This window comes from Pseudopipra pipra, chromosome 8 (genome assembly GCF_036250125.1).
Source record: "Pseudopipra pipra isolate bDixPip1 chromosome 8, bDixPip1.hap1, whole genome shotgun sequence".
In the NCBI taxonomy this organism is placed as follows: Eukaryota; Metazoa; Chordata; class Aves; order Passeriformes; family Pipridae; genus Pseudopipra; species Pseudopipra pipra.
The window spans coordinates 5380804-5404889 of record NC_087556.1 but is presented as its reverse complement, the minus strand read 5'-3'; the positions used below and the strand labels follow the sequence as shown (position 1 = coordinate 5404889).

Below are 24086 nucleotides of genomic sequence, written 5' to 3'. Positions count from 1 at the left end.
GAAATTTCACTTTACTGTCTAAGCTAATTCAGTATCAGTCACAGGAATATGAGGATCAGAAATTTTATAAGAGAAATTTGAGATAAGTGCAATTGCCTGGTTGTTGGTAATGCTGAGGTAACTGAAGGTAAAGAATTTACCATAAACAAGAAAGGAGAGAAAACCTCAAATGTGAGTATTGCTCTTCAAAGAAATATGTGCTGTTTCTGGAGTTACACATCATGATATGCAAAACTATTGTAACACCTTGCAAACAAGGTATTGTTCTTCATGCAGTGCAATATTGGCACCTAAACTCGGGTTTACTGGTTGTTCCTATGTAGCTTTGTTCTGCAGTTACTGAAGACTGCTAAACTTGGCATAGTGAGAAAATAAGCTTGTGAAAATCCAGTGTAAATTATTTTTTGCAGTATTCCTCCAGTGTATGAATACTGCACAGAATGTTCCCACATATGACCTTATTTTTGTTTGTGTAACCCTGGACAGGAACCACTACTGCATCTGCTGAGACACCAGCAGTGGGACCCAGCACATTATGCTGGTGCTTTATTTTAATCATGCTAAGAGGCATAATTACTGTAGAGTCCAATTTATTCATGAGGTCAATCTTTGATATAGATCTCGTGGAAGTGATCCTATCCTCTGTTGCAAGTTTGAGTATCTTTGTGACATTTGCACGTTTAAACAAACATATTCATTATTCCCTTAGATTTAATGGGTGTTGAGTGCTGATTTGACTAAATTTTTTTGTAACAAGCTATTTATGTATCTTTGTAACCACTTGCTGTTTCTTTCATGTGTTGTAAGAATATTTTCAGTGTAGTGTAATGACATTTCTTCACAGTCCAGAAGAATTGCTTTTAGAGGCAGCTTTCATAAGATTCTTAAGCAAATGAAAAGATTGAGCACAAGCAAAGAAATGTATTAAGCTCCTTATTTTAATCCATCCTAAATCATTTAAACGTGTGTATATTTGCATGTGAAAGCTGCTGCATTATCATTCTAGTAGAATTGTTGATATAAATAATGCCAGTCACTGTCTACCTTTTATTTTATTTTTAGCTGGAGAAGCCTCTCTAGAGAAACACCAATTCCTATTTAATTGCCTTAGAATTTTATAGATGGAGACGAACCCATTAATCAATCATGCATCACTGTGAACTGATAGGATTGCTGAAATGCCATGTAGTCCAAATTTGCAATCTTAGAAAACATAAGATGGAGTTTATTGTTTTCAGAATAGTCATTCTGTATATGAATCAAGAGCCTTCTTGTTTGTGTTGAAAACCTTTATTTGTTGGAGGCTGCCAATGCCACTTCTCTACTATTATGTTTGCATGTGAAGTAATTACTGCAGCACAGGGTTTGCACTTGTCTGGAAGTGGAATGAGAAATGATTTTCAAAGAAAAATTTAAAGAGGTGAAATTTTGAAAGCTTCAGAGTATCCCAGTTTTTATAATATCCTATTCCCAAATATGGGAAATTGGGAGAATCCTGTCTAACTTTCAGATCTTGTTTTAAATCTCTATTTACAATATGCAGACCAGAAAATTAAAATCTCCTGCCTAATAGTTGTACAACTGCCTCTGTCAGATGTACAGAAGTGCTCTTACTTCTTCTGTGATGTCAGAACTTGCCAAAAATAATCGCTGATGAAGAACTGATTCTAATTACTCATTTTATGTAGTCCATTTTGATTTCTTGAGTTGCACATGCGAGCAAAGATTTGTCTCATCCACTCAAAGTTAGATGGAACTCTGGATTTAGTAGCATTTCCTTTTTTCAGGAAAATGGGAGGGAGAGGACAAGTATTTGCAGCTGATAACAAAGCAGAACTAGCCTTTAGTCAGCCGGCTTTCTGCAGATACTAATGCCTTGAACAGGTTTCAGACTTCTATGCTGATGCTCTTAAGTACCTCACAGAGGAGGAAATCAATCAGGCTTTGAGTTTGGAGGAGCTCTTAGATGGAAATCTTACCCTTGATGACCAGGTTGCCCCTTCAAAAGCTGGCATCTCCACAGCAGAGCAGCCCATGAAAGGCCCAGCAGTGAGGGGCAGCTGCACGAGTGCTCTGCTGAGGACTCTGCATCTGACCCAACATTTTAAAAGGAGAGAAGAAAAGTCAAGAGGAGGAAGGGAGCTCTTGAAAATAATTGTCCCAGAGCAACTTCCAAATAGCCTTTCTCTACCTTCCTGGAAGATTTTTTTTGGTCAGCTTAGTGCTGAAGTAAAGGAGGGGAAGCTTGGGCAAAGTTGCTCATCTTTTTCTTTTATTTTTTTTATGCATGCAGAGAAGTCCTAGAATAAGAGTCCAAAATTGCTCTGAAAAGCCTTTGCACTCAAGCTGAAACTTAGCACATAGCAAGTGACAAAAAACCCCACCAAATAAGGTGTAAAATGGAAAGATTCCCCATTTCAATTATATTAAATGGGTACAGGGGAAACTTAGAATAAAGAGGATCATCCTTGGTCCAGGAAGAAATTAGGGAGTGTTTTCATGCCTCCTTAGCCTGTGCTTTTGTCTGCTGACAGCTTGACTTGATGAAGAACAGAGAAGTTTAATTTGTTGACTTTTACAGCTTACCAAAACTGTAACTATTATTTGATTGTTCTTATCTGTTCTACATATGGCACAAGCAAGTTCAAGGCCCCCTGTCTCAGAGTGTGAGACCTCTGGAGAGTCTGCAGGGCAAGGACCTGCCTTTTCAGTGTAATAGAACTCCAGTTTAGTGAGCTTTGGTTGTGATGGCCAGCTTGTACCAATCCTGGCCTCTGGAAATTTGGTAGTCAATGTAATGCATTAGAAGAGAAGGCCACACAGCTCCGCAGGAGACTTCTACCAAGGTTTTACTGACACTGTTGTCTGCTCCCCTGCAGTGAATAAAATAGCTTGGCAGCTCTGCAACTGATGGTCTGGTTTGCTAATATTTTATACTGTATTGTCTTTATAAGCATGGCACGTTCTTTTCATATTTCATATGGTGTCTTAAAGTTCATCTACTTCACCCAAAATCCAAAACTGCAACGCTGAAAAAGTACTAATAAGGCAACTTGACCAGAAAACCAAACAAAACCAGCCCTTGAACTACTTGAAATCAGTTGTTAGAATAGTTCCCCATGGAACATTACTGTGAATTCTGTTTTTCATTCATTCTTTCAGGCTCCTTTGTATTCAGTGAGAAAAAAGAAATTCAGCTGAACACACCCAGGAAAAAGGTAGGGTTTTTTTTATTTGTGTGGGGTTTTGTTTGTTTGTTTCTTTTATGACCTTGGAAACGTTTTTTTTTTTTCTTGACTGCTTGTATCTTTCTAGAATGAGCGTTATAGACTGATCTGCAGTGTGCCTCAGTAGTGTGCTTTATCTGTCTGAATTTCCATCAATAAAATTCATTTTGGCTTGCAGTTGTTAGTACTTTCTACACTAAGAATCAATGCCCACTGCTAAGTTGTGCCTATTGCAGTGTCCCTTCTGCTGAAGTTGGCATTGCCTTTTTGAGAGCAGTTGTTCTAGATGGAACTAAATAGCATGGAATTTGAAACACCTCTTAAATATTCATTCTTTAATTAAGCATATCATTTTTGACAAATTATATTTTGTATTTCCAATCTATGTATGTCCATCATTCCTTTAGTGGTGGTTGAACTATTTCAGTAATCACTTCCCTTTCTATTGAGTAGCTGAGCAATTAGTTGAATAATCATTCAAGTAATTACTTCTTTGTTGACTAAGAGCAATCTTGATAGTGAAAATCCATACATGTTAGCAAATCAAAATGTGAGAGTTTTTCTGGTTTGCCAGATTAAATGGGTTATATCATGAGGTGGATTGAATCTGTATTATAAATAGATGGGGCATTTCTGTGTCTCCAAATACATTTTAAAAATATGTTTCAAACTGTATGTTGTGTTATTTATTTGTATTGAGGTTAGGGGTAAGAAATTAAGCATCTGTTTGTTCTTTTTGGAGTAGAAACATCAGTGAATACTGCAGTGATTGAGCTGTTCTCACATTTGGTAGCATCTCATCCTCCCTACATTTCTTGAACACGAAGCATATGTGAAATTTAAAATTGAGAGAAGCTCAAGAGCATTTTCCTATTATGTATATATTAGATGCACGAGTATAACATGTATATGAACTATTGTACTCTACAGAAGGCCTAATTCATTGGTGCAACAGACTGCACACAAATATCTGGGCACTGCATGTACCACCTGGAATTTGTGGGGCTGTACCAGCATTTCTTTTGTATTGTGGACCATAAATATGGATTCAGCAATTTGCTTTCCCTTGTCCCTGTGACAGGCACTGTGACAGCACTTTATTGGCGTGTCAGAATATTTTTTGACTCAGATCAGTTGTAAAGAAAAGGCAAACTCCTTGAGCTGGGTAGCCCAGTCATTTTCCATGATTAGAAACTCTTACACCAGAAGTATTGGATTGTCCTTTAGAGCAAGACAGCTTGAGGGCTGAGAATGTTGAGCTTGTGAGGCTCATGCAGCTCCATATGCAGACTTAGCCCAATGGGTTTCTGTGAGAGAATTGCTCATAAATTAGTATATGAGAATCACCAGCACTCAAACCTCCACACTTGATTCAGTAGAGCTCTTCAGCACAAACTTAAGTGATATAGAGCATGGGGACTTCAGAAGGATGCTTGGTTGTCAGTGGAATGAGGCTTTCACATCACCAGTAATGGGAACCTTTTTGTCCATATACTTGCACTGTGCTTGTAGGAAGCTCAGAGCCTTATTTATGGCTTTCAAGTGTGCTTAAAACCCAGAAAAATTTAGCTACTGATGCTCCCCACCCCCATCCTCGATGTGCAAGATCTGGTTGAGGGTATGAGACAATAGACTTGGCTTTGTGCAGCCTTCAGCTGGCCATGTAGTCTATATGCTGTCTTCTGGTTTCCTCATAGCATAAACTTGAGTTTATTCTGTGATTTTAAGAATCATCCAACTTGCCTCCTTAGGCATCTTAGGCATCATGTATTTGAAAGCTTGCTCATGGGTGGGCTTTGAAAATGCTGTAGCATTTTCACAACACAAAGAATATTACTGAAGCATGGTCATGGTATGAGAAGTTCACAGCACTTGGCAAAGTCTCTTTCCAGGAATTGTTTAGTGAGTGTTCTTTTGTGACTAACTCTGACAATGTGACACTTGACAATCTTTACCTTGACTGTGTGCTGTTAGTGTACTATCAACTATAATATCCTCACAGTTTGCATTTCCTCTTTAAACCTTTAAGGTATGTCAAACCCCAAACAATATTTCATTCATGAGCAGATGTGTTTTGGGATTATCACATGTAATGTGAGGGACTACAACAGCTCCAACACTGATTTACGGGGAAAGCATAAGCTTATTATCTTAGTAAGTGACAGTCTGTGGAAGGGACACAGAAATCCCCCCAGATAATGGCTGGAGTTCTTTGCAGGTGTCAAGGATTTGTGCCAAGCATTCGCATTTGCAATAGAGCTGCCTGATAACTTACTGTATCTGAGTTATCTGTGTGTTGCTGATTAGTTTGGTCTTTATATAAAGACATTTGCAAAGGATTTCAGTGCTACAAGCAGTATCCAAAACATATTTGGAAAAGTCAGGTTGCTCAACATTGACTTTTGACTGGTCTAAACTGTACTTGGCCTTTTCAGTTCTTTCAGGTTTCCTGAAACAACTCTTTGGCTCTGTTTTCTTGCAATATTTTCCCTGAGTACAGCACTACCCTCACTTTGCTTTCTCAGCTAATTGAGGTGGCTGAAGGTCAGCCTGTCTGACCAGGGAGCTACAGCCAGGCCCTTTTGGAACCCTGAGGTACTTAGCACTGGAGATTCTCTGTGCAGATTATAGCATTGAATTGGAATTACTCTCCATATATCCGAAGTATATTAAACGTTTGTGCTTGAAAGGAGAGATTGGTAGGGCAGGAAGGGTTTTATCTACGTTGAATTAAGATTGTTCTAATTGCCCACACTGACTGTCGGGGAAAGGATGGTGAAGCCTGGGGGAATGGAGAGTGAAAAAAAGGAAGTCAAAATCTAGCAGGAGTGTTGCTTTCAAGAGTTTTAGCCAACCTTGCCTTTGAACAAGGGGGGTCTCCTTCAAGGATTGGGGCTGGGGGGAGAAAGGGGCCCCAGGTACCAAAATAGTAGAGTTGTAGTTGGCTGTATGATTTCACTACGTACTCTGGAATATTTGAATGAAAGTATCACAATTACACCTTGGCATTAAATTTGTGATGAACTTTAGTATTTAACTTGTAGCCCTTTTAGAAAGTGAAGCTACTAATTACAACTATTATTTTTTACTTGATTTCATTTTTATAGAATAATAAAAAAAAATAGAAAACCATCTAAAAAGAATTTTAAAAAGGCATTTCTGCATACAGTGTGTTTTCAATCTTCTATGGTAAATAAGATCATATAATCCTTTTGAGTTTCAAGATGCTCTAGAATTTGGTTTCACAGTTGCTGCATTGCATATTTTCTCTGGCTCATTTATACCAATCTCAAAGCTTATTATTGAAACTTTTAGATCAGTGTTTAAAAATAGTAACAACAATTAGAAATGGCTTTAAAGATAGATCTCAGTACATCATCTAAATAGGGTTATTCATAGAGATAATGCTATAATTGAAGCATTTAGTGATTTTCATGAATTTGTGATGAAGAGTGATATAGAGTTGCAACAACAAAGACAGATTTTTTAGAAGTATAAAATAGTTTTCTATACAAATTTAATCTTCCAAGGCTTATAATTCTTACCACGATAAAAAGGCTCCACCCAAAATATCAATTTGCTGCATAAATAATTATAAACTTTTGTCTGAAAGCTTGTGTTCTCCCAACAGAGAACTAAAAAATGCACAGTAATGTGAGCTGTGTTACCTCCTCACCAGTGGCAATAAATGGTATTCTAGAAAACCTAATAAAGTTGATGATAATGGGAACACAGACAATAAAAATCCCAGTAAAATTTTCTTTTGTTTAAATTATGACTTTCAGGGGGCAGGGAAACTGGCTAGAGAAGAGGAGTTTGTGAATGTGCAGGAGTGTCTTTTCAACAAACTGTTCTCATCTGGGGAAAGAAGATGGATGGCAGTGTCTTTCAGCCCATCAGGCTATTTTTGCTGGCTTGAAGGCACTTCTGTCTATACACTTCCAACCATGCATTTTTGGAACAAAGCCAGTACCAGGCTGCTGGAGACCAAACAAACCAATGAAATGGGAATTCTTGAGGTAGCTGCATTCTAAGGTCACTTCTTATGCTCTTTGGACTCTCAAGTCACTGCTCTGATTTGGTCACCCCCAAGTTATCTCAGTTCTCTCTCGTTCAGGATGTCCAAGTTCTGTTATTCAAAACATGATCGCTATTTGCCTTTGGAAAACCAATATTCCATTCTAGCAAACAAATTAATCTGCACCTGATCACCATGAAGCTAATTCCTGGAATCTGAACAGCCCCTTTGTTCTGGCTAAGTCTAGTCCCTGCCTTAATCTGATCAGTTGCTTGATCAAAGCAGAGACAAGATTTGCAAAATTTGGATCCTAGTTCGTTGCATAAGCATGGCATCTGTGCCATTGGAAGTAAGGGAATCTCCAAGGATTAAAAAGGTGTGTTTTTCGAATCTGACTGGCATTTGTCAAATCTGCATTTCAAATCTGTATTTCCTGGCTCAAATATATTTACAAGTAAAATATTTGTTACATTTTGGTTTACTTGCATAATATAAGATCGGAGTGTCACACGTGAATTCCTCGTGTTTCATGGACTCTGCCAACCAATTCCATGAGGCTCATGACTGATAGGATGGCACAGCCACTGAGGATGGCTGAGTGTGATGACTTTTTGGTTTTGAGTCTGGTCAAGCTCAACATATAATGTTTGAAGTTCTCTATTAAACTTGAGCTCAATTTTATTGCATGGTTTGCTGAAGATGAGTAGATTCTTATTTATTTTTTTCATGGCTTGGCAGAAGCCTGACAGTGAGTAGGAGTATAAACTGTGTTGTGTCTCCAACAGTTCACAGGACCTCCAGCCCAGGATTGATAGCTTTTGGTTTTCAAGGCAGACCTATCTTGGCTAGGGAATTTCTGAAACTTCCCTAACCATATCACCTTTGTTAAGAGGAGCAAAATTAATCCTGTGATAGTGTGTTTGAATTCTGCAGACCTACGTTTTCCCCTTCATGTGTTAGGATTTGCTTTTGCAATCTCTAGTTCAAACCTGATTTATACATTTTTCTTTAATAGTACTGGAAAATTAACACAGTTCTTTAGCATTATTAATCTACTGGAAAGTTTTTTAGTGATCTTTTTTACTAGAGATCATTCAAGTGGGCAATTCAGACTTCAAATTTAATGAAGCATAAGGCAACAGGTCTCCTGATGTAAATAATGAACTCTATATTCCGCTTTTGTCAAGCTATTCAAAAAAGAAAGATTCATTTATGCTTCACTGGGTAAGTGATGAGAGTCTTCTCTACCGAAACATTTTTTATAGGTTAAACAACTGTCAAAATATGATTTTTCTTGGAGGTTTTATTTTGTTTTTTACACTTCTAGTACTTATTACCTAATAAATAACCTATGGCTATTTACACTTTTTAGTGCAAATCTTAAATATAGTTGTTGGACAAAAGTATAGGGAGCTTTCCAGCACTAAAATCACAGGTAATTCTGAAGGAAGACAACAACACTTAAAATAATAGCACTGCTCTACTGGGGCGTGCTGAAGCTCACAAATATGGTATGGATAGACCAGTGCTGAGTGTATAACACCAGCTTGTCATGCTCTACATTTGTCTGCAATTGTATGGTCCAGAGAGAACAAGGGGAGTGGGTGAGTGGGCAGAGTAACTAAGGCAAAATCCCCCAGCAGAATGGGGTGTGTAAGGTAACTAAGGCAAAATCCCCCAGCAGAATGGGGTGTGTAAGGTAACTAAGGCAAAATCCCCCAGCAGAATGGGGTGTGTAAGGTAACTAAGGGAAAATCCCCCAGCAGAATGGGGTGTGTAAGGTGTGTATCATTCTATTTGCAGGTGAGCATTTCTGTAGCTTTAGCACAGTACTACACCGTGTGCGTAGAAGGCTTTTGACACTCAGTGTTCAGGAGTGACAACAAAGTTACATTCTGAGTAGAACAGATCTCGCAGTTGTGAAAGTGCATAACTGTTTTTATCTTGTCCTGCAGAAAAGAAGGAAACTTCCCTAGTCAGGATTTGGCTGGGACGGCACTAAAGTCTCCGTGCATTCACTGTGGTAAAGTACTCTGTGCTTGGAGACAGTGCACTCAACATTCCGTCATCCATGAGCAGTTTATCCAGACTGTGCATATTCCATGCTGCATGTGCAGGATTCAGGTAGATCCCCACAGTCTCAGGTTAGGTGGGATGGATGCTGGTGACCCAACAGCAGTGGCCCTGTTCTCTGCTTGTCCCAGATGTGAAAGCAATCTTGACTTGTGCACGGCTTGCAACCTCCTCTAGTCTGCCAGAATTCCATACACTCTCAGCAGAGCTAGTCAGTGCCATCACTGTACTCCAAGAACTGGAAACATAAAGAACTAAACCATGTTAGTTTAACATGTTTGCCATATTAGCTGAAGACCAGGTGGATTTGTTAGGTCTAGCCTAGCTTTGGTTTCATGTGATATTAGGCAAGTGTGCAGAGCTGTGCATGTCCCAGTGCTGGGCCACCTTGTCCTCTGGGGTTTGGAGGTGTTCTGGGGAGATGTGCAGGTTTTCATGGTGAGCCTGAAGTGCACCAGCCCTAAGTAGGACAGAGTTTCCAAGCATTTTGACTTGAGTCATGTGCTTATTGCCCAGGGTACCCCCCTCTCAGCCCCGGGGGTGCGCTGTGCTCTGTAAAACGCCCTGTCGTGTTTGTGCTTCTGGGCTGTGCTGTTGAGGCTGTGCCTGTCCACGGCACCGGGTAACATGGCACTCACAGCCTGTGGGCATGGAACATTTGTGAACAAGCAGTGCCTCTTCCCCCTAAGGAATCAGGAGTAACTAAGAGTGAGTAAGGGCATAAAGCAGGGAGTGAAACAGCACTTCAGTGTCCTCTCTGGAGCAGACATGTGGTGTGAGGACACGCGGAATCCCATCCAGCAGCCTTCGGTATGCGGTGCTACTCACCTCCGGCAGGCTCCCGAAACCCCTCCACAATTATGTATTGGATGTGTTCCCCCATCACAGTCAACCATCACAGATGGTTGTGCCCACTTGTCATCTCCAAAGGCATCCTGACATTTATCCCAAGGTACTGCCTATTGTCGTATGTGTAGTCAATTCTGTAATTTGCTTTCACCTGTTGGAATTAATCTCCATATGCAGGTAGCTCTCCCCATTTTAATGACATGCTAGCAATGTCAAGATTAAGTTAGGGCTAGCTGTAAATTCAACTGACTCATACAGTGACTTTTGCAAAGATGTCTCTTTCATTAGAGTTTGCCACCTCACCCAAACTAATTTGTGTGGAAAAGCAGTGGGATATCAAAATCTACCTGTCAGGATTTAGGAGCATAAATCTCATAGAGGGCTGTCCCAAATGACATGGCAATTTAGAAAAATCTGTCAGAATAGTGCATGCAATGACATGCCACATATGTATGGATTCTTCTCAAAACAGAGTTGCTTTTTCCTTCTAACCCTGTCACTGTGACCAGGTAGGCTCACAGATTCCTTATTCTGGGTTGGAAAACTCACAGTAATTGTACCTGTCTAATGCCCCATAAATTTTTAAGCAAAATGTGGAAATCTAAGTCTGGAGATTTCCTAATTTTGATATCACGTAAAGAAAGGGGTTAGTATTTGAAAAGCAGTGAATTATAAAAAACAAACAAACAAACCTAACAAACAACAGAATAAGTTGTTAACTCAATAGAAACCATAAGGAAAAAAAATCTTCTGACCCGTTTCAACTATTTTTTCAGTTTCTTTGCTCCCTATATTGTTCTTTCCTAACCTTCATGGCAGGCTTTCAGCTGACCTGTAAGACATAAAAAAAATCGCAGCTTCTTCAAATTCAGATTAAAATGCCAAAATGTTTCTTAACCCCTCTAATTCTCTTTGTGTAATAGTGCAGAGTCATTTGAATATTGACTTTTCTATCCTGTAATTAGACTTTTGATTTTAGACAGTTTTAATATTTGATAAGGAATTTTAAAATCTAGCCTTGAACTTCCTGTCTGCAGCCCATATTCAGGGCTGCAAACTGTGCTCTCGGTAGAGCTTTATGAGAGGGATCAGTCCACTTGCTCCTCTGGAGCTGCCCTTTGGCAGCACTGTGTGTTTATTTGAAATGAACATGTGTGCTCAAAGAATTAAGGAACAGCTGAAGAATCAGTATGTTCATTTTACTGAATAGTACTAAACTTTACATGTAGTATCACACTTTGAATGCTGGTGAGTTGACCATGAAGGCACACTGGAAATTTCATGCCAGAGGCTTTTATTTTTTTCTATGGTTTGGAATGCCCCTGAGAATAAGTATTTTGAAACTTGTTCTTTTTGGGCATTTCGCTGAAAGCTAATGGAGGTTGATAAAGGTAAAATACTCATTTAGCACCTCTCTGATTGTACAGCAGCCTTCTGTGTTTGGAAGGGAAAAAACTTCAGTTCACTGATGTATTTTCAGTTAGCTGGAAACTTTTCTGCTTTTGACAGAAGAGCCAGAAGGAGAGGAAGGTTTGGCTGGTGGTTGTACTGTCAGGCTGCAGTGCAGCTCTGCCAGGCTTGATGTGTCAGCCAGAACAAATGTTATTTTGTAAATCTCCTGTTGGTGTGTTCAGGTCTGTCTCCTTTACCAGCCGTTCTCTGAGTGGACAAAACTGAATGAGCTCATCCCATTGCCTTGTTTTTCACAGAATCATTGGGGCTGAAAGGGACCTCTGGAAATCTATTCCAACCACCCTGCTCAACCAGGGTCAGTTAGAGCATGTTACTCAGTGTCATGTCTTTTCAGGTTCTGATTATCTCCAAGGATAGATCCCCACAACCGTCTCTGGGCGACCCATTCTAGTGTTCAATCAACCTTGCAATAAAACAGCTTTTGTGTATGTTTTAAATGAAAATTTAAGTAGAAATTGCATTTTGTCCTATTCCCTGAGGAAAATATATGTCTATCTTCTTTCTCCCTTCTCAGGTAAGGTTGGTAAGGTACCTCTGGAGTCTTCTCTTCTCAGGACTGAACAATCCCAGCTCTCTTTGCTTCTCATCTTATGATCAATGCTCCAAATCCTTGATCATATTTGTGGCACTTTTGTGGACTCTTTCTGCTATGCCCATGTTTCTACAAAGCTGCTTTCCAGCCATGCAAACCCCTGGCCTGTACTGATGTTTGAGTTTATTCCTCCTCAGGTTTGGGGAACTTTGTTGGCCCATTTCTCCATCCCATCAAGGTCCTTCTCAATGTCAGAACAACCAACTGGTCCATTGGGCCTTTCTCCCCCTTGCAGCATATGCAGGCTTACAGGAGTGCTGTCCCATCATCCATTGTATCGGTCCCAGTATCACCTCCTGGGCTGCTCTGCTGGTGACTTGTGTCCAGCTGCACTTTGTGCCCCTGATCACAGACAGCCCTTTGAGTCTGACCCTTCAGCCAGTCCACCACACCCTTCGCTTACTTGGTCCCAACTTCATCAGCTGGTCAGTGAGGATGTTATGGACACTGTGCTGGAAGCCTTACCAATATCTGCTGCTTTCCCCTCATCCACTGAGCCACTCTTCCCATCCCAGAAGGTCATTGCTCTGTTCAAATGTAATTTCCCCTTTGTAAATGCATGCTAACAACTGCCCATTGCCTTCTCGTCTTTCCTGTGTTTGGAAATGGCTTCCAGGATTATTTGCTGCACCCCCTTCCCTGGCAGTGAGGTGAGGTTGGCCAGCCTGTAGTTCCCAGCCCTTCCTCCTTGCCCTTTAAGAAAGCAGTGACATTTACTTTTCTTCCAGTCCTCTCCCAGTGACCATGACCTCTCTCAAAGGTAATGGAGACTGACCTTGCAATGATCCCAGCTACTTCCCTCGGCACTACTGGATAAGAAAAAATGGAGGAAACAGTGGTAAAGTGAATGAACGAGGTTTTCTAACAGCAAGATTACAAAGGAATGTTCAATGACTGAATTTAGTACTTTTAGCACAATAAATAGCATTTTATGCAGGAAGGTGTTAATGGTGATACTTTGTATCCGACTGACCGGGTAAGAATTTTTCCTGTCTTTATGTGGGAGAAAGTTATATTAATTTCTTTATACGAAGAGAAAGGCTAAATGTATGCAAACTCATTGAGACAGATTATCCTCAAGGTTAATTGAGATATATCAGTTCGCACTTGCTTTCTCTCTCACAATTTTCTGCCTGATTACCAGTACTAAATGGTCAAATACCCACACTTTTTATTCAGGGCAGTTTCTCTAAGGTTAGAGATCCCAAGAAATATGGATTTAGGCTTGGTTCAAGGATGAAATAATTAATAAAACTGTGGACCAAATTATTTATAGGCTCACAGAAACCTAACTGGGGAGGGTCACTCAGCATGGCTCCCTGCAGTTGTTGTGCCTCTGTTGGACTTGATATGGGGGTACTTCTGATGTGGCTTTCTCCATTTGCACAAACCCAGATTTTCTTTTGGAAGGAATCTGGAATTTAGGGGCAGGAATAGTAAGTTTGTGATCTGAGCTGTAGGTTACTTCTATCTGTGACATCATGGTTCAACCTTAGGAAAATAAAAGATTACTTTTCCTGAGACTCATTCTGGAACTGCTCACTCTTAACATATTTACTGGAGAAGATTACTCTGCACGTGGGAGCTCCTTTTCTGTATTGACCTGGTGCTATTTGTAAGTTATCTGATTTCAGGAATAAGGGCTCCAACCTGATGAGCCAAGCATTGTTCTCAGCACAAGTGTATTTCCACTTGCAATCAACGGGCCCTTCCAGCTTCAAACTCAGCTTCCATTGTTGCATATTTGGATAGAAACACTGGAGATCATTACAGAATGGTGGTTAAGTGCCTTCTGAAAGAAGTGCCCAAGAGAAGATGTTTAAGAGTATTTACCAGATGCAGACATTTACAAATAATTAGTATTTTAAGATCTTTATGTATGTCTGTGGACCAGACTGCGCATTTTAGATGTAGGAATGGATTATGGATTGCTGTTTGTTCAAACAGTTCTATCAGTAAAGCAGAACGATGGAAAAACACCTTGTAGCCTGGCAAAGGGCAGAATCCACCAGCAAACGAACGCTGAATTGAGCAATTAGGCAGGGAATCAAAATTGAGGCTTCAGTGTAAGGCAACACATGGCACATGATCCCAAGCAGGTCTAGAAACAACTGTAGAAACTGGCAGAGCATTGTCAGCACCTGGTGGTGTCCTCTGTAGCCAGAATCCTGCACTGTGAACTCTAGAATGGCATGAGTGTTTATCATGCTTCTTTTCGAATATTTTTGAGAGCACCAGGTTGATCAGAAGTAATTGTTTAAAAGAGACAAAAATGTAAGGAAATTCAAAATGGAAGGAAAAGATGAGGGTTTGATTCTTTCAAGCTCAGTGTATGAAAAGGCCTTCCCTTTTATTTCATGTGGGAATTAGTTGCTGTGTAGTGAATAAAATATCTGAAATGGATATATTTTAATTTGAAATAATTTTAATAAGTATTATGTGTATTACAGGCCAGGATAGTAAACTTAGCACTGCAGTCATGAGTTAATGATTAGCAGGAATTAATGAAATGAGTTTGTGGATTAAGCAATAATCACAAGCTGATATTTGTGACTAAATAAATCTTGCATTTGTTTGTGTTGGAAGGAAGCAGAACAAACAGATATATACAACAGATTTCCAACCTGAAAGAGATTACTAATTCTGAATTTGGCTTTCCATGTAGACCCTAGGTACCAATATTTCTATTCTGGGCCCTCTCTGCATTCTCTCATCCAGATGATCCTTGCTTCAACATCATGGTAGAAATTTAGTGACACAGAGGGCCTTTTTCCCAGTTTTCCACACAGGGTTTGATTTCCACAGAGTGAAACTGGAGTACCACAGCGTGGTAATATATAATGCCAAAGCTTAAATAGCACCTGCTTGTACTGTGTCATTAATAATCATCTGTCAAAAGTAGCAAGATTCATCCAGAAAACATATTGGAACTGAGGGGGAGGGATCATGCTCCTGCCAGTGCAGAGAATATTTTAAATCTTAAAGAGTTTTCTCCATTATTTTGCAAATATTTTCCAATCAGAAAATCTGCATAGCAACTTTAGTCAGATTTTTACTACCTTGAAAATTACTCAGATTGCTTTTCCATACCAAAGAACTGAATTTCAGTGTTGTTAACACACGCTGGGGATATGAACAGGAATGTGAGCTGAAGGGATGAGACTTCAAGTGGTGTGGTATCCAGTGAGACCTGTGTAACTCAAGCTGGCTCTGCTCATGGGTTTGAGCTGTACCTGACACAGTTCCTGGACAGGGAGGAGACCAGAGACTGGTGGACGTGCATGGAGCACATCATGTCTTAGTGTGAAGAACAGAATCTTCACCCTAGTTGCAGTGCCTCTGGGCATTTCTACTGACATGTCTATCTGGGAGAAGTTGCTAAAAGCCGGCATCTTAGTGAAAAATGGGATTTCTTCCATAACGTCATCAGCATCACAGGAAACTAAAACTTTTGGAAATCCATAGGGCTTCTTTATAGCCTTTCATATCATTTGCTCCCATGTAGTTCTCCTTTCTGGTTCTTTATTGCAAGGAAAAGTGAACCCCTTCCCTTGCACAGAGCCCAGTCATGGGATCACATCCATTGGCTGCAGTAAGATCAGTGTGGGCTGTGAGGGCCACGTGCTTTCGCACTTTTGATTGAGATGCAATTTGCATAATCAACATGAAAATTAAGAACTATTTTCATGAAAAATGAAAGGCTAGGCTTTGCATAGTATCTACTACCATATTTTTTTTGAGTATGGGATGCTAAGTCCTGGTGAGCTGGGACAAATTCTCATTTGATAACCACAGATGTGCTATATGGGGAAGTGCCATGTGCCTAATAACTTGCCCAGTTCTGCCACGATAGAAGGTGATGCCTAATCTGCATTGCTGGAATGTGGAGGGGCCCTGCATGTCATGAACCATTTACATTCAGGAGAAAGATTGATTCTTTTCACCTGCATGTTAAACAGGAAGTCCTAGGGAGGGTTACAAACCACTGAGACTGTCTAACAGATAAGCAGATAGAGTTCAGAGCAGCATTCAGTGATTGCTGCCAGCTAATGCTGTCTGAGCCTCCCTATTGTTGGATGGAGCCTTTTCAAGGAATCTAAGTCAATAACTGTATGGAGTCAGTGGCTGCATCTCAAAATGTGTTGAAAGCTTGTGCTCTGATAATAGGGCACTTCAAGGGTAGGTTAATTGGCATTAACTCTCTTTGCTCACACATATTAGGGAACTTTTCATAAAAAGAATTAAGTCCTAATTATTCAGATCAGCAAGAGTAATTAGGAAATATTACCTGCACTAGTAGAACGTGGGAAAGATCTTAACTACTGCAAGATTGGTTCAGGTTGTCTGAATGGGAAGAGTTGCTCTTGCATTTTCAGATTGGACAGGGTCCCTAATTATTAAGGGAACTGGTCTTGGCAACCCAAAATGTTGTCAAAGTTCTTAAAGCATATTCTACACCATAACTTTCAACACTGACTGCAGAAGGGACTGAACCCTTCATAATAATAGGATTGTATGGATACTTCATGCAGCCCACAAAGGTTCCATGTCTTACTGCTTTCTAAATGTAACTGAGAAGAGATTCCTGTGGGTCTCCCATGTGCACTTCTGGTAGTGCTTCACCTTTGGGTTCATTACCTACCACTGGGCTGAGCTGCCTTGGCGTGTCAGTGCAAAGGAGTGAAGCTTGTGTAGGTCTCTGTCTCTGAGTCACTTCTGCACAGGCTGCTCAGCTCAGTGGAATTCTGGAGATGTTTATGATACAGCATTGACTTTGGATTTTATTTTTGCCTTGATGACTACCCTTAGGATACAGTTTGTATAGGATAATAATAACGTCACCCTCCTAAATAAAGGCAGAGCAACTGAAAGCAGATGGAATTGCATTTTTGATCAGAACGGAGGATATTCAGAATGAGGAAATGAAGAGTGATAGAGGGTACATCTGCTTGATCAGTTGCTAAGGCAGGAGATATATGCACTTTCTTATGGGAAGAGATTTTCAGATAAAAATCCCTCTTGTGTGGATTTGGGTTCATAGAGGGGATCAGGACCCAAACCAAACAGTTTGTTTCCCCACAAGTAGTAGCTTTAAGTTGAAAGCTGAAAATCTGACATTTTCATGTATCCAAATACTTAATTTCTTTATTTTTTGACACCTTTGAGCCTTATTTCCACAGCTGGTAGAGAAAAGTGAAATTTTCTTGGCTTTTCCTTTTTTTGGTCTGTACCAGACTTCTTATATCCTAGTCCCAATTATTCTGCTAATATGAGAGTGTTCACTTGATGACTCTTGACCTTCTCGCTGATACGGGCTTTGCTTTGTTCTCTAACCAAAGGAACCTGAAGAACATTCAGGGAAAAATGAACCTTAAATGCCTGCTCATCTCAGGTAAGGAATAATAAGGGTTCACCAGCTCCCAGCAGATGGTAGGCTTTTCTTAGGTGTCAGTACAAATTTATTTCAGTGAAAGAGGAGAAATGCCTCCAAGGTATTTGTGCAGAACCCTGAACTTAGTACCTAGGTAGAATTTGACTTGAATGACATTTCTTCACTGGGTAATGGTTACCTGCAATCACAGGAAACAGTGGTTTCAAAGGCTCAGCTGGCTAAAATTGGGTTAGATTTTTCAGTAAAGCTGTCCTATCCTTCAGCCTTGTCTTATTTTCAAACACGAAATATAGTTTATGAAAAGCGTGGTTTAGATTGGAATAAAAAGGAAAGCATTGCCCAATTCATCTAAATTCAATTGTTTCAAGGGCTGATGAAAGCCCGTGAAGGTTAATAAGGGTCTTTCCTTTGAGATTAGTGGAATTAGGTCAGTTCTTATTACAATACATCTGGCCTACAGGCGTCAAACCCAGCTGTAGACTCTAACAATTTGTTTGCACACTCCTCACTTACAGTTAGAAGATGAAAATGTAATTGGAAATAGAATGGATCAAAAATCTTTATATACTCAGTAATTACAGTCCTGCTAACCAACCAACCTGAAAGTTGTACTACCTGGGTAGCTTTGAGTTAGATAAAGAAATTAATTAAAACAAAGCTAGAGATCAAAATCTTACAAACCCCTCAATCTGCAAACTCCGATAAGATGTATTATGTTCCTGCTCTTCAAACAATGGGTGTAAGTCTTTCAGGGGTTTTGTGTTTGCCAGTCAGAACAAGCAGTAAATTTCTTCCTCCCTGACAAAGCAGCTCAATGCCAGGTAAGCCCACGCAGCTAAATTCCCTCACTTGGAGTGAATGGACAAACCAAAGGCAGTTCAATGACACAGGGACAAGGCTGACTGAGGGTGATGGCAGCTTCTAGATTTGTGTGTAAGAGCACACAGGTCTCTGCCCAAGAATGCTGTGCAGAGGGAGCACTGCTCCATTGCTGCAGCAGTGCTTTGGCAAGTGAGCTGCTGCCTGTGCTGCTGCCTCAGGTTCTTCACGAGGATCAGTATCCCATTTACTGCTGACTGGACAACGCACTTCTGTTCCTTCAGAAAACCTGCACGAGCAGAGTTTTTAAATGTACTTCTCACTTGGAAGAAAATAATGTAGGAGGAGAATCGAGGTCAGTTTTTACGTCCCAGGTTGCCGCAGCGGGTGACAGGAAAAGAGTTTGTCTTTCTGTTTAAAACTGGTTCAAAGAATCATTTCACCTTTCTAGAGGAAACAAAGGAAAATGCAGGACTCCAACTCCAAACTACACCCTAGTTTCTTACAACAAAGTGTGGGACCATCTATAACTATTGAGACTGTTTCTGAATAGATGATAGTAAAGGACAATTCAGTGACAAAAGGCAGAGTCTGACCAAAGCGCTTTTCATACTTGGCAAGGAGGAGGTATAGGAAGAAAGGCTACCACAGAAGGATAAGGTGTACTGAGAAAGAACTTGTGAAGTTAACTTTAAAATATCAGTCTTTGTTTTGATTTGCTTGTAATTTGTCTAGGCACAAACTAAATCCTATGCTATTGTGAAGACTGTGATATTTCTCCTGCATTTATATGAAAGAAAAAGTTGAGGGCTCTTTATAGCCTTTTTGAAATACACGTGTTAGCAACTGAGGTGGTACAGATAAATACAGAAAGAAGTGCCACAGAGGGAGGGAGCAGAGGAAAATACACTGGTTACCCTGAGGAAAGTCTTGTTTTGGATCACTGGTAGGGATTTGACAGACGATCAGTTTAGAGCAGTCAGACTGACACTGATAATAGTAACTGATACACTAGTGACCTGTAAAACACAAAAAGAATCAAGAAACACATGGTAGGTTAGGGCAAAAGACTTCAAAGTTCAGTTTTTCATAACTTGAATAATTTCCCATATACTTGGATCAAAAGAGCACAAGTTAGATTTTAATTCTGCTTCCATCTTGAAAACTCTTTTTTTTTTCTTTCCCCAGTCTCTTCAGCTTTGGTTGTGTTTGTATTTGCAGCCAAGGAGATTTGCTATTGCTGCGGTTTGGGTTGCTTTTGCCAGAACCTGAGGGGGCTAAACACAAGGTGTTTCTTGGAAGATGTACTTAAAACTAGGGAGTAAAGAAATGATAGTGTTGAAGCCAAAGTGACAACAGCTGAGTGATCCCTGCTGCTTCTGCAGAGATTGCTGCTGCTTAAGATGGTGGAAGCTAGCAAAAGAGATGGGCAAATCAGTGCTAATTCTTCCTTTGTTTTCTCTTGTAGTAGTTTTCTGCAGTCTGCTTCATTCCTCAGCACTGCTCCACGAGCACTGAGAACCAGCCAAGAGCTTAGTCTCAGCAGTGAGCAACAATAAGACACATTCATTTGGTTTTGTAACTAGGGAACAGAAACAGAAGATTTATCTGCAGCTCTAGTAGGGTGTGCTTTCTTCCGATGCCTCCTGTTGAGCTGTGCTGCTCTTCCCAAGTAGGAAATGTTTATCTGCTCTTGCCGAGTTGTGACAGTTTTACTTTGGAAATTAAGGATTCCAAGAAACAAAGAGGGAAATGCGTATAGCTTGTCAGTGAAACCTGAGCAGTCAATTCTGTTTTATAGTAGCTTGTTGGGTCAGTATTAGCAGCGAGAACATAACCATCTCTGGGTTGTTTCCTGTGCTGTTTGGCAGTAGAAGCCCAGGGAAGAGGAGGAAGTGGGTTGTTTCCCTCCCTGGCATGATCATGCTGACAGAAGCAGCTGTGAAATTGCTGTTTGGTTAAAGCCTTTGTTTCTCTTATTTTCCTTTTCCTTCAGTAATAAAGGTAACTAGAAATGGATCCAAGCTTGGGAACCTACAGTCAAATTCCCATTCTTCTAAAGCTCTTTACTCTTTGGCCTTTACTGCTCCAAGGTGTGAGGAGCAGCTGTGTACAGGCCTGTCTGGTTCCAGTATCATCATAAAGACGTAACAGGGATGAAGTGGTTTCCTTTGAGTGCCTCTGCAATAAAATCTTCATCATCTAACAGGCTGGTTGCCTTCTCAGGATTTTCGATTTGCTGAGGATATAGTTATAAAAATATTATCTTTAAACTAGAACAAATCCAGAATATCAACTGTTTATCAAAGCCATGGGATCCTTTGCTCAGGCTTTGTCCAGAATCAAACCTATACGGGACAATTATCAGTCTTTCCTAAGAGCAGCATTTTCCTGTCTGACCGTATTTCTGAACAGGTACTCATGTGTCATCACCTCTGAATTGCTTGAGCTAAGAATCAAAACTGGGTGTCTCTCAAAAGGCAAGACTGAAAGGCCTCACTGAAACTATTTTAGAATGTGTGACTAAGGCAGTTCTTACTTACTCCTTCTGAGCCAGAAAAAAGGCAACAGATTTTAGAGGTGAATGAGCATTGGAAAAAAAGGCTGTGCCTTGATTTTATTCCATGTGGGATGAAGAGGACCAGGTCAGACAATCCACAACCTTCTGCCTATCAATAAAGACCAAGAATTCTAAAGAGTTATTTTGCAGTTAGCATTTTACTTTTTTTAATATATAGCATATTCACTGTAGTGGAGAAAGAAGTAATTTGATTGACAGTTACTTTACATTTTAACAGCTCCCTTTCTTTCATTTTGGAGAAGCATTTTCATGTTAGGTATAAGTATAGAGATGTGTATTTATAAAAGACCTTTGCTAAATTTCATTTGCTGTTCCAAGACTTATTTCTCATGAACTGCACTTCTAAGAAATTTGAAAGTGAACACGAATCATTTGTTCTTGAATGGGACTGGAAAATTGTTTTCTTCCCTTAGTTTTGCAGGTGAAAGAGTTAAGACTTTACCTGCAGTAGATTTATGAATGTTGCTGCAGACAAAAATTAGCTTAGCAGTTTTTGCTAACAACTCCATCCTTTTTCTTCTGAACTCCACTTTCATCTAGCAGAACTGTAAATTGTGTCCCAATAGACTAGGGGAACTGAAGGTTGAAGAGAAATGTAACGTGCTGAGTCACATGGCTTCACTTTCATGAAGGTAGAAGAACAGATCATAAACAAGCTGAAAACTGGAGGGGGTCACAACCCTTTAGAAAAAGTAAATAACTTTTTCCTTGTACCATTTCTGTAGTTGGATATATGGTGGTGGGTTTTTCTTTCCTTTTTTTTTTTTTTCCTTTCTTTTTAATTTTTAGAATAGTAAGAAGCAAAAGTAACACACTTGGTCAACCTTGTGCCTTGCTGCATTCAAATAACTACTCATGGAAATTATGAGTCACCCAGCACTGTTTTTATCCACGGTACATAATACTTGTGGAAAAACCTGTACCTTTTCTTTGCCTTTGTTGAAGGTGCTCTGGGATCAGGTGCCAGACCATCATAATTTCTGTTGTGCTGCATAAAGCTCTTTGTTCTTTAACTTTATGAGGCTTAATGGAAGAAAACAGTCGGCAAGGCTTGGACTTAGAGAATCATTTAGGCTGGAAAAGACCTTTATATTGAGTCCAAGTGTAAACCTAACACTGCCAAGTGCACCACTAACCCATGTCCCTTAGTGCCATGTCTACACATCATCTCCAGGGGTGGTGATCCAGCCACTTCCCCGGGCAGCCCATTCCAATGCTTGACTACCTTTTCCACCCAGGAATTTTTTTCCTAATATCCAATCTAAATCTCACCTGGTGCAACTTGAGGGCGTTTCCTCTCATCTTGTCACTTCTTACTTGGGAGAAAAAACTTCCCCTCACCTCACTACAATCTCCTTACATTTCTGCTTCTGCAGCCCACAGACATCATGAGGAGGTTGGTGACTGCAGCACAACACATCCCAGTGCTGGCAAGCAGTAAATACAGCAGCATGTTTTAACTCTTCCCAAATATGGCTACAAAGAGTTTGAATACTACTTTAGAGGGGTAGTTTGGTTTTCCAATGCAAATGTGGGATGGTTAAAGGCTTTAGGATGAGATTTATGTCTTTGTCGTTGACAGTGACCAGGAACAAAGCAGTCAGTATCTCTGTTGTTTGTCACAGACTGTCTGTAGTTTTCTAAGTTTATTCTTTCCAAGTCTTTTTTCTCCCGTCTGATGCTAAACAAAACTTATCTTCTGTGCTTTAAAGAATTCCTTTCCTGTTTCGAGGACTGACCTTCTGTCATTTCCTATCCAGTATTGATGTGCCCTACTGGTTTACTGCTCATCATGACATCTGTCCTCCCACTTACCACTTTTTTAAATATCTTTTGTTTCTTCCAGCATAGCTAATTGCCAGTGTGACCATGTAGAGTTCCAAAAAACGTCACTAAAGCTTTGCTCTGTCATTCTCCCTGTCATTTGTGACAATGCTCCTCTCTACCGTGACGCTTACACAAAGCTTGAGGGAAGTTTGCTTGGCTGTTGTAACGACCTCAGTGGTTTTCCGTATGATCCATTATTTACTCCCTCATCTTTCTTTCTCTTTTCAGTAGTAGGGCAAAGGCGAGTACTTTTTTTTTTCTATTTTTATAGAAGTCACATAGTCTAGGTGGCTTCCTTGGGTGGATGCTGGATGACGTGGACAGCTGGCGGCAGTGATAAACCTGTGCTTTTTTGCTTTGACAACGAGAGACTCTAATTTTGTCTCCAATACAGATATTTGAGTGTTTCTGTGTTGTCAGAGGCTCACTGTTTACGTGCTGGTTCTACTCTATTTTTACAGCATCAACAACAGAGATGCAGAGCTAGGACTGCTGTGAAAAAAACAACCAAATAATACCAGGAATACCAGCTCCTAACGTGACGTCAGTGCTGACAGGGCTGCTGCTCCTTGCACTGTGGGATTGTTTGCTGTTCTCAGCGTGCAGAGCTCTGCCTTGTGCCAGCCATCGGAATGTCTCCCAATGGCTGGGGAAGAGCCTGTGGCAGGGCACGCTGGGCATCACCAGTTTGGGATGGGAGTGCACTGAGGTGTACCTGGCCCATGGTTCTGGGTGAATTGTGGGTTAACACTGGTGTTCTATGGGGTTAAAATGACCGTAGGCTTTGAGGCAGTTCAGTTCCCCAGGCTGGAGCGCTGTCAAACCTCAAACCCATCAATTGCTCTCTGGTTGGGAGGAAAAGCAAAAGCCATGTTGATTTTTGCTGGCCCTGAATCAAACCTTAACCTGAGCATGGGAAGTCTGGTTGGCTGATGGAAGCCCTCTGTCTGTTCCCTTACTGAAGAGAGGGGATCTGTTTGGATGTGTTGAATGAGACTACAAATATTAGCACTGCTTTTTGACTAGATCTTTTCTTTCTTGCCTCAATATCCTGGATTTAGTTGAAAACTGAGGCTTCAGGTATTATGTCTTTATCTCAGTTGGGTTGCTCTGTCATTTGCTGCTATGCTGAGTGAAGTGACATGATTGCTGCCTGGTTTGACCTCTTTTGTTGGCGGGAGTCTTTCAATTGATATTAGTGGGTTTTGAAAAGGGCACATTATGCACACCCTAAA

At 40.4% G+C, this 24086-nt stretch overlaps 1 long non-coding RNA gene across 1 annotated transcript in view; it reads left to right on the top strand.

Moving 5' to 3' along the window:
• The window catches only part of LOC135418446 (uncharacterized), a 104706-nt gene that overhangs the window by 41294 nt on the left and 39326 nt on the right, over nucleotides 1–24086 (top strand). Inside the window, exon 2 of the long non-coding RNA XR_010432444.1 lies at nucleotides 3163–3218. This is a non-coding gene — a long non-coding RNA (uncharacterized LOC135418446). The remainder of the gene's footprint in view (nucleotides 1–3162; nucleotides 3219–24086) is intronic.